Source organism: Triticum dicoccoides, chromosome 7A (genome assembly GCF_002162155.2).
Source record: "Triticum dicoccoides isolate Atlit2015 ecotype Zavitan chromosome 7A, WEW_v2.0, whole genome shotgun sequence".
Classification (NCBI taxonomy): domain Eukaryota; kingdom Viridiplantae; phylum Streptophyta; class Magnoliopsida; order Poales; family Poaceae; genus Triticum; species Triticum dicoccoides.
In genome coordinates this window covers 97,449,003-97,459,339 of record NC_041392.1, presented here as the reverse complement: position 1 = coordinate 97,459,339, position 10,337 = coordinate 97,449,003, and the positions used below count along the sequence as shown (strand labels likewise).

Genomic DNA, 10,337 nt, shown 5'->3' with positions numbered 1-10,337 from the left:
CACTCTACCGATAACATTCTTTTGAACTTTGAGGATAAGAACTTCTTTTCTCCTCCTGCAGTAGGTTGACATCACCACTAGCAAGTAGGATGTCATCCACATGCACAGGATTAGGAAATGAATTTCCCATTCTATAACTTTGCACGAATACAATTGTCCTCTCATTTTCTTTAACCCAAAACAACATTTGATTGCTTTAGTCCATAAAAGACTTCTTTAGGCAGTATCCCCTGTGTTCTTTACTTTCATCTGATGTAACTCAGATCATGATATCTTTCATCTAATGTAACTCAGGTCATGATGTGCTACCAACACTCATTGTAATTTATTCAGTGCAAAACGCGCAAAAACCTTTCGATTTAAGTCGTGTTTTACACCTTTACATATTTCCTTTGGAGTCACATTGTCCTTGTAGAATCTTTACAACCTACTGTTTTGGCTCCATTGGAAATTACTCATCAGTCCCGAACATCTTCGGGATTCACCAATTTTATTTCATCTCACATAGTCTCTTATCATTTAGAGGAACATCGTCGGGATTCACCAATTTCATTTCATCTCACATAGTCTCTTATCATTTAGATAAGCAGACACTTCTCAAAGCTCTAATGAGCGCTTTAAATGAGGTGGGGTCAACCTCCATTTGAATTTCACTAATATAGACTTTATAGTAATCAGAAGTATCTGATTTTCTCATTCCTTGAGACCATCAGTGTCTCATGTACTGGCACTTCTCTCATATGGGGATGTGTTGTATAGGTCATACAACATGCTCCCCCAGATTACTCCATCTTCACTGAAAATGGCATATCTTTAAACTTTATAATTTGGGTTTGTTCTTTTAAAACTTTCTTCTTTATGGCACTTTAAGCACCGTCTTAGTATTCCTTACTCTGCTTTTGGGACTGTAAAAGATCCAAAAATACAACTATTTCTTTTCTTTAGGGGTATGATTATGACCGTCGTACTCCCCCAGACGATCACATTCTTCATCACGTTATCTAAAGTATAGGGGATTTTCATCAATCTTAATTTATCTCATATTTCTTTCTCCCCCTCGAAATGTGGCAAGAACTTTTCTGCCACAATTTTGAAAATCATTGATAACTCTTGTGAATTGAGGAAACTTCGATTATCTACTTCATTCATCAGATTACTTCATATGAAATGAAGTTATCTCTTCATACAAAATGAAGTTATCTTTTAACTAGTATGGGAGTACTTTTTCCTCATTTCATTTCAGAAACTCAACAGAGTTCTTTATCATTAGTACTTTTGCAAGTCACACTTGCATATCATTCTTATCTTTAGGTTCATCTGTAACTTTTAATCTCTTTGGATTTATTGAGTGCTTAATGACCATTACACATAAGATGTACGGTCGATACTAGGAAAGCATAATAGCTACTCCATACTTTTCTCCTAGAGTGAGACACATTAAGCACATGAGTCATCATATCTTTCTCCTGTCATACAGGATAAGTCCTTTGCCAGAATTTCTCCTGACATATAGGATTTTTGACATAATACTATGGCAACTTTACCCAGTTACGCAGGTATTTTCCCAGACTTTCCCCGCCATGTGGGTTTTATCATAATCCTATTTCCCGCTATGCAGGTAATTCCCTGTAAGGAACATGAATGCCAGAATTGGCTCTTTTGACCGCATATGCCATCATCAAATTCAGAAATAAATTCGAACGCTCTTTGACACACATGCTTAATCCGACGTTGGTCAAATTAAACACGCATGTTGCTTGTTTCATCTCAAATCATGTTGACTGAAAAATCTTCTTCATATAGAATACATGAAAGACATTCGTCAACCAAGACTCTCAATGATCTATCTGTTTTCTGCTCTTGGATTAATATCCAAGAATTCTTTTCTTTTGAAGCCATTCTTTAGAGAGAACATACTCCCTCACGTTATGACCTTTCGTGGTCATCTTTCGGGTCACAAGTACCCAGCCATTCGCTTTCACGGATGAAAGCATGAAAAACTTTTATTCTGAGAAAACATAGCCAATAATCAACAATAATGAGCATAATAATAACCCTACGTTGGTCTAGTTAAAAAATATGCACATTAAACTTTTGTAAAACTTCCTTTTTATACTCTAAATCACCGTTGTGGTAGAATTAGAATAAAACTCATTCTTCTACATTAATTCCATATCACCGTTGGGCGGAAATGGAAATAATGCATATAACTCATAAACAATGTGATGATAGTATTTCTATTAAACAACTTTGCGAAGAAATAATCATCATCATCAGCTTTATTGCAGCGGAAAACTTTTAATACACATTTCTCAATCTTTATCAAATGCTCTGAAAATTGGTCACTTTGATACAAAAATTTATCAGAGATTTAAGCTTTAAACATAAGACTCATAGAATTATAGTACTGTTATCATCAACGTTGGTCAGAAAATAACAATGCCATATTTTAACTTTAAAATAAATATATTTCTTTTATCATATCGAAAACTATCTGCATCTTATTTCACCCAGAAGTGAAAAAACTTCTCTCAAAAAACTGTTCATCCAATTAAATTTTCCCGTTGGTTCCAATTTAATTGGAGGATAATACTTTTTCTTTCTTTGTAAAAGAGTACTATTAATTATTTACGCAGCGGAAAAAACATGAATAAAAAATTCATGAACTTTTTACTGTTTACAGAAACTTTTCTTTGACTAAATAAAAATTTATGAACTTTATTATTTTCTTTATAAATTCATGAACATATCGTTTTCTGAAAAAATTCTATTTCATTTTCAGAAACTTTTTCTGTTTACTTTTCTATTTTCTAGACAAAAAATTTCTCTGAATAATTTGAATAGAAAAAAAATTGTATTGTATTTCCCAGAAACTGGACAGAAAACAAATAAAACCGGCAGCCCAGCGTGCGCTGCTGGGCTTCCTCCTCTTTCGGCCCAAAGGCCTGGCGCGACCGCGCGCCTCCCTGGCCTGGTCTGCAGGCTCTCAGCCCAGCAATCTTTCAGCCATAAGGCCCAGCGCGGGGCACGGCTCTCTGGCCTGTCTCCCGGCCAAAAGCCCAAGCGCTAGGGTTTCATCAGTGACCGTCGATCAGGATCGGACGGTCCAGCGCCGATTTCGCTCGAAGAAAATGGGAGGGTTCCTCCTGATCGAAACCTAGCGCCCCATTCGTCTCGTTCGCCTGATCTCCCTCTCCCGTCTCTCTGCTCCGTCTCCCTCCGAGCGACTGCAACGGCGAAACAGGGGCAGCGCCCCGGCCGCCCACGCCAGCCGCCGGCGACGGCCGACCACCTTGCCGCGCGGGCTGCTCTCTCTTTTTTTTCTTCGCCCTTTGATCCTCCCTCCGCCTTCCTTTAACAGAGAGAGAGAGAGAGAGAGAGAGAGACGTGGCTTAGCCTTCCTCTTCTCCACTGCGCGCTACGGCGCTGGAGTGGCGGCGGGTTAGGGCTGCGCCAGCCGCCGGCGACGATGTCGATCTGTCACCGCGCCGCGAGCCCCTTCCCTTTTCTTTCCCCTTTCTCCACCTTCTGTGCAACAGAGAGAGAGAGAGATTTGACGCGGATGAGGATCTCTTCTGCTCCCCTTCGTTTTCTGTGACGGCAGAGCACTCTACGGCAGCGCCGTGGACATCCCCTTTGCCAGTTTCGCGTTTTCCCTAGCGGTAAGCGCGCCGCCGTCGAATGGGCTTGGCTGCGGTGTACTTTGCCCCTCGCGGGGTTGTTCTTCGTCCGAACGGCTCGGCTTGCCGATGCCCGTTCGGATCGAGAGGAACCGGCGCGGCCTTGTGGCGGCGCATCTTTGCCGGCGAGCCCAAGGCCCGTCTCCGGTGATTCATTCTCTGCCCTGTTCTAGGGTTCTTTGGGGAGGGGATTTCTTTTGCTTTGATTTCTCTGTTTCTTTTCAACCGAAAAAATCTAACCCAATCTGGCTGATACCATTGATGGATCTGTGGATCGGGTAGGGTAGATTAATCCGGCGAACCTACCTTCTCCTTGTGGCTCGAGGAGCTCCAATTGCCGGCCATGGTGGATGGCGGCGGTGGTGGCAGAGAGTAGTGGTGGCGGAGCTTCCCATCAGCACTGCACTAACCCTAGATCGGTAGGGGATTTAGGTGAGGTGTGCGGCGTTGTGTCAAACCTTGTGATGCGAGCCGCCGGCCCCCACCTCTTTATATAGTGCAGGTGACAGGGGCCCGTCACCCATAGTGGGTTGAGCGCCCCCGATCAGGGCACGGATCTAAGGGCCCGGTGGGCCGTTGGGCCCACGCGGTGGAGATCATCCTAACAAAAGCCTGTCGGGGTCGACAGATAATCCTATTTTTTTGTGGTCGACGGAGAATCCGACTGCGTTAGGCGACGGATCCGGGGCTCGTGGCGACGAAGGACTGCAGCGTCCCAGCACGGTGCATCCCCGCAGTTCAGCACACCAACGAAGGGGTTGCTCGCTCCCTGCAGCGACCTGCATCGACCAGACCAACGCCGCAGGGACTAGATCGGGCCCGTGGGAAGAGAAAGGGGCAGGGGAGCCTAGAGGTGAGGGAAGGGGATGGTGGTGGTTGCCGTAAACGTGTAGGGAGGGAGGACGCCCATGGTCTCGCCGTGATCCGCCAATAGTTGCCGTGGACTCGCAGATCTCCGCGGGATCCGGCCAAAGGAGAGGACACTATGACGGCACGGTGGGAGTGCAGGCAGGCGCCGGTTGAGGGGTAGCTGGGCATTCAGGGCAGTCGTCGAAACGGGAGGATGTGTGGATAACGGAGAGGATCCAGGAGTGGAGGAGGTGGGTACGGCGGGTTGGCGCCATGAGAGGATGAGGAAGGAAGGAGGTGGGGTGCTGTGGTGGCTGTTGTTCGAGTCCGGGCTGAAGAAAAGATGAGAAAGAGGGGGAGGTTTGCTAGCCGTCGGATCTCAAAGGAGCAGATGGTTCAGATCCGCGATCGGTGGGAGGGTTTGGTCAACCAATCACAGCTCGAGTTTTCCCTCACACAGGATCGCCACATAGGCAGGGGCAACCGTTTCCTTAAAAAAAACAGCAGCAGTCCGTCACGGTTTGGACAATGTTAAAAACAAAGCTTCTCGTGGCGGACCATGGCAGTTCTAGAAAATAAGTTAGACTATGTTGATCCCCATATAGATGAATTAACAAATTATATTCATACTCTTTTAGTAAACATGAATTAAAATTTGGAGTCACATATTACATATATATAGTTGTTGTGTACGAGGGCAAAGCTTCATGTTCGCAATCTGTCACACCATGATTTCTTGATCAATTGGTATTGAACTATTCAACTAGGTGACAGGTGCACGATCTGATCCATGGCACACTTTTCTTTTACTAAAACTTCTACTCTAGATGTGTTATTAGAAAGAAAACGTCCAAGTGCTCCATTAGTCTTGCAGGTAGCATAGTTGTCACGCGCTAGTATCTTAACCCAAGAGGTATTGGGATCAAGTCTTGATTTCATTTTTTCATTAAAATTGAAAATATACAATGTCCGGGAAAAAAACTATGGGCTCCGTTGGGTTTCTGGGCATATTCGCATCCTGCCGATGGATGACGGATTCCGTGATGGATAAAACAAAACCGTCATCGACCGTGCCGGATTTGGGAAGGTCACCAGGAACTTGTCATGAATTAACATGTTTCTTGTAGTGTATTGGATAGCATACATTCATCATACAAGCTCTCCTATACTTGATTAATATTTTATAACTAATATAATATCTGCAACACAAGCAAGCACTTCTTTAGCAATATAACTCACATCCATAATACTAATTGGTATTATAATTAGTAGTTGCAACTAACATATTTTCTACAAAAAATGCCATTTGGTTAACATGAATTAATAGGCTACAGTGTTTCCTGCAAAAAATGTTAACACTATAAATTTGAATTGACCATGCACGTCCGCAGTGCAATAGCTTTCATAAAAATTTTAAGATGGTCCCAACTATTATGGATCCTTCATTATTTTTGATCGAGTGACATAGATTGAATGTGATGGCCTACTACCTCCCACAAGGTAATAGATCAACCATAATAGGTATAAGCCATATTTGTTAACTGTTAGACAAACCAAAATTGAAAAAATAAACATTACGTCCATAGAGGGCGAGACCGAGTAGAGGAAATTATTCCATTCCTAATTTATGTGATTGAGGCCCTTAAGTGATGTGGTTTATATACACAAATGTTGCGAGGTCATAGAAGATATGAATGATTTTGTTCTCCCAGTGATAATACTAACATTGGAAAAAAATGCACACTTGCATGGTCATGTACAATGGCAAACTTTGTTTTATTGAACTGTGAACTTCATTAAATAAAGAACATGTAAAGAAAACATACTTATTGGTTTATGTTTGTCCTCTAATTGTATTCAATGTGATTTCATCTTAATTTTTTTAAGAAATCAAAAATAATCTAGGCTTTTCAGGATCTAAGAGCATCTCTAACCGATCCCTATAATTTAGTGCAAGGTATGGCCAGGTATCCTCTAGCAAAGAGTATTTGCTCCCCTAAAAAATTGACGTTTCTAACCGATCTCCTAAACTTATAGTGGAGTAAAAGAATGTCAAGCTCATTTAATTTTCGGCATCTAGCAAATTTATCGCTATCAATAGATCAATGTACTCTTCTTCCAACATCAAAAGTTCCATCTTTCCTACTTACATTTTTGAGCAAACAATGAGTTTCAAATCGGGATGAATCTGAAAAACAACCATACAAAATGGAACTCACTCTGTCTTTTTCACACTTGTAGAAAAACCATTCGGGATGTTTCGACATGCTTGAGACGAGGTGCAACACTAACCGCCAGCAGTGATCACACTTGATGACCGTTAGAGGTACACTGATGAGCTGTTGTCAATGGCCGAGCCCAGCCGATCGGGGAGGGGGTGCCAGCTGTTGGTTGATGGTTAAGATGTGAGTGGTGAGAGGAGGACATACTGAGAGGCGGCGCGGAGCGGTCGAGGTGGCTGCGCGGGCGACGACGGTGACCTCGAATCTAGCGACATACGTAGATCCATCAATTTGGGCGCCCGTGACTGAGCGACTAAATCAACCGGCGACGAGGAGTGCGGGGTGTGCTACGGGGGTCGGCGATGGTGTGTGGTGGCCGGTGGAGGCAACTAGGTTGGCGTCGGAGTGGATGTTGTGCAGGGTGGGGAGGGTGTATTCGAGGGAGGCGTGGGAAATTTTACTTCAAGGGTGCGCGACCGGGTATGTTTAGAAGTCAGGGCGGCCATAAAAAGATAAAGTTTACTCCTCTAATCGTTATAATGGATAGTTTAGGGGCAATTTAGAGGAAGAAAAGTGAAATTATACTCCTGCGAAGCTTTTTAGGGATCGGTTAGAGATGCTCTAAGCTTGTAATTTTTGACTATATTTTGTCGTTCATGATAATTAGTAAAATGAACATGAAATTGAAAGATCATGATAGAAGCAAAATAACTTTTCTGCTTTACCGGTGCATAAAATGTACCAGTTAGTGGGTTTGATGGGTGTGAACATAGATGCTCTTACCTTCCCCTCTTACCCTCGGTGAGGTAAGACGGAGCATGTTAAAACTTCTCTAGCTTACAGACATGTTCTGCATCTCAAGTTGGGTTTAGGGGACTCCATTCTCCTTGTGATGGAGAATGGGTGGTCTGTCTGCTAACACAATTTCTGCATCTTTTCTTCCTTTTTCCTTGTACCTTGGATGGGAAAGGAACGTGCTGGCGAACCGATGGACCTGCGTTGGCGAGAACAAAAAGAAAGGGAGGACCTGCATGCGGTGTGCCTGCAAAAGGACGGTCGGGCAACACGCATGTACTCCGTCCGTTCCTAAATACTTGTATTTCTAGGCATTTCAACAAGTGACTACATAAAAAATAAAATAAGTGAATCTACACTCTAAAATATGCCTACATACATCCGTATATAATAGTCATTTAAAATGTCTAGAAAGACAAATATTAGGAACGAAGAGAGTATCTAGTAGTACAACCGATAGACCTGCAAAAAGCACAGGGAGAAAACTACTGTAACTTTTCTTGGAGAGGAGCCAACACGTGACGGGTTGGCCTCACAAAGGCTGCTTGTTTTTAGCACGACCACGGACCACCATGGATGAACGAAGAGGCATCCGCTTCCTCTCAAGTCTCGCTCGTTGGCATTTACGTTTTCACTGCTGCTGCTACGTAGTACAAGCCTGCCTGCGCTTCATGTTAATGGTTGGCTCATGTGATGCTTGTGGGTGTGAATTCTGTGCAAACCCGATGCCTGCTGACCATGTGTGGTGCGACCGTGGTTCTGGCTGGGGATGCACCTGCGTTTTCTGGGACATGTGTGTGCGCCGAAAGGCAGCCTCCAAGGCGCAAACATTTCGTTGCAAAATACTCCCTCCGTTCCAAATTACTCGTCATAGAAATAGATGTATCTAAAACTAAAATACATCTAGATACATCCATACCTGCAACAAGTAATTCGGAACGGAGAAAGTATTTGTTTCCTGTTGATGCAGGGATATGTGGCGAGGCTAGATAAATATAAAGAGCTAATTACTCCCACAATACATAAAAATATTGCAGTGCGGTAACAATATCATACATATACATAACCGTGAAAATCCCGTAAAAGTGGTACAACAACTTACCTAACTACACATTTTAATAAGCTTTCATGAATTCAGCCTACGCTCAAATGCTCTCTGGTGAACAATAAATTTGAAAAAAATGTACAAAAGTCTGATCTTTTTCTAAGATCAACTTTGACAAATGTTTTGTGTGCCTGCCAAATTTCGTCACGAAAGAGCATTCGTTGAAGTCTTTGGAAAAAACCGATGCTCCAAAAATGCTATTTTTGAATGCATTTTGGAGTGTTGTTTCTTTTTCTGCCATGACTTCGTCGAATGTTCTTTCGTGATGAAACTTTTTTTCTTCTTATTTTACTCTTCACCCCGAGCTCATTTGAGCTCAGGAGTAGAAGAGGACTTTCAAATTATTCCTAATAACACTTAATTTTGTGCGTGCCTATGATCATCCACGTAGAAACATAAGAGAGCACCCAACACAGATATATCAAAAATGGAAATTAACGGACCAAATATCACACGTTCATATCTTTTGTGATATAAATATTTCTCCACTAAACCATGATAATCCATAGATGAGCCTAGGCTTACAAACAGCAAATTCGAAAAACCAGCAAACATAAACAAAAAAATCATGAAATGTTTTCGCACCAAAGATGCTCGAGTGTGTTGGGGTGTGCATTTTTTTTTGTGGCGAAATCACATTCGAGGAGGCGTAGACAAGAAAAGGGGTCTCCAAAATAATTTTTTTCAAAGTTCTTTGAGAGTCAATTTTGTTTTTTTTGTGAGAGCTCCTGGAATGTTATTTGTCCATGAAATTTTGCACACTCCTAGCACACTCGAGCATCTTTGGTGTAAAAAAAATATCATTTTTCTCCGAAAAACATGTCTGAATATACTGTTCATGCAGGGGCGATGCACCTTAGCACCAAAACGATGTCCTCATTGAACCATTTCTTTAGTTTTATCAAAGGTCCCGACTTGTCGATAATATGAACTTAGATCACCCAAACTACTGAACTAAAGTAAGAGTTGATCAGACTGTAAACATGTGGACAACATTTGGCACCTGAAGTCTCGGCGCACCGGTCAGTCTCGGTCGATGACTCCAGTAGCAAACTTCTACATCACGTCACCTCCTAGATTTTAAAGGATGTATCACTGCCAACCAACTATTGATTTTGAAGGAAAAAAATTTGTTTTTGTCTTTGTATCTGTTTAATTTTTTTAACCGCAAGAAATTTGTTTAACCAGGTCCTTGTGTTGATCTTAGTCCCACACCTTAAAGTCCATAGTATAAGAATATTGTAGGAATCCAATATGACCAATGCAAATTAAAATAATTACTAATGGTTGCTAAAAATAAAAGTTTGGAATCCTTTAATTCCCCTTTTCTCCTTCCATTAATCATATAATTACGATGTACATGTGTGCAAGTAAATATACCTGTCAATATATACACTGTGATGGTTATAGAGTGATTGTTGAAAGGGGAAAAATGGCTGAAACCAGAAAAAAAAAAACAATAAGCCACCTGTCACATAGGTGCTACCAAGTTTAAAATGCCGTCTAAATATTTGCACTTGAGACCAGGTGCCAAGTTTATGTATACACAAGTTAAATATGTATTATTTCCGTCTCAAAATATAAAACACTTTTGTAAGCTAGTTTAGCTTATAAAATGTCTTATATAAAACACAAGCACTACTAATATGTTTGCAGCTTCATAGATGTCTGCTGAACACACATCAA

General features: G+C 41.9%; 1 pseudogene; it reads right to left on the bottom strand.

Moving 5' to 3' along the window:
* Positions 1–8,691: 8,691 nt before the first annotated feature.
* LOC119333189 overlaps positions 8,692–10,337 on the bottom strand; it is a 3,814-nt pseudogene continuing 2,168 nt past the window's right edge.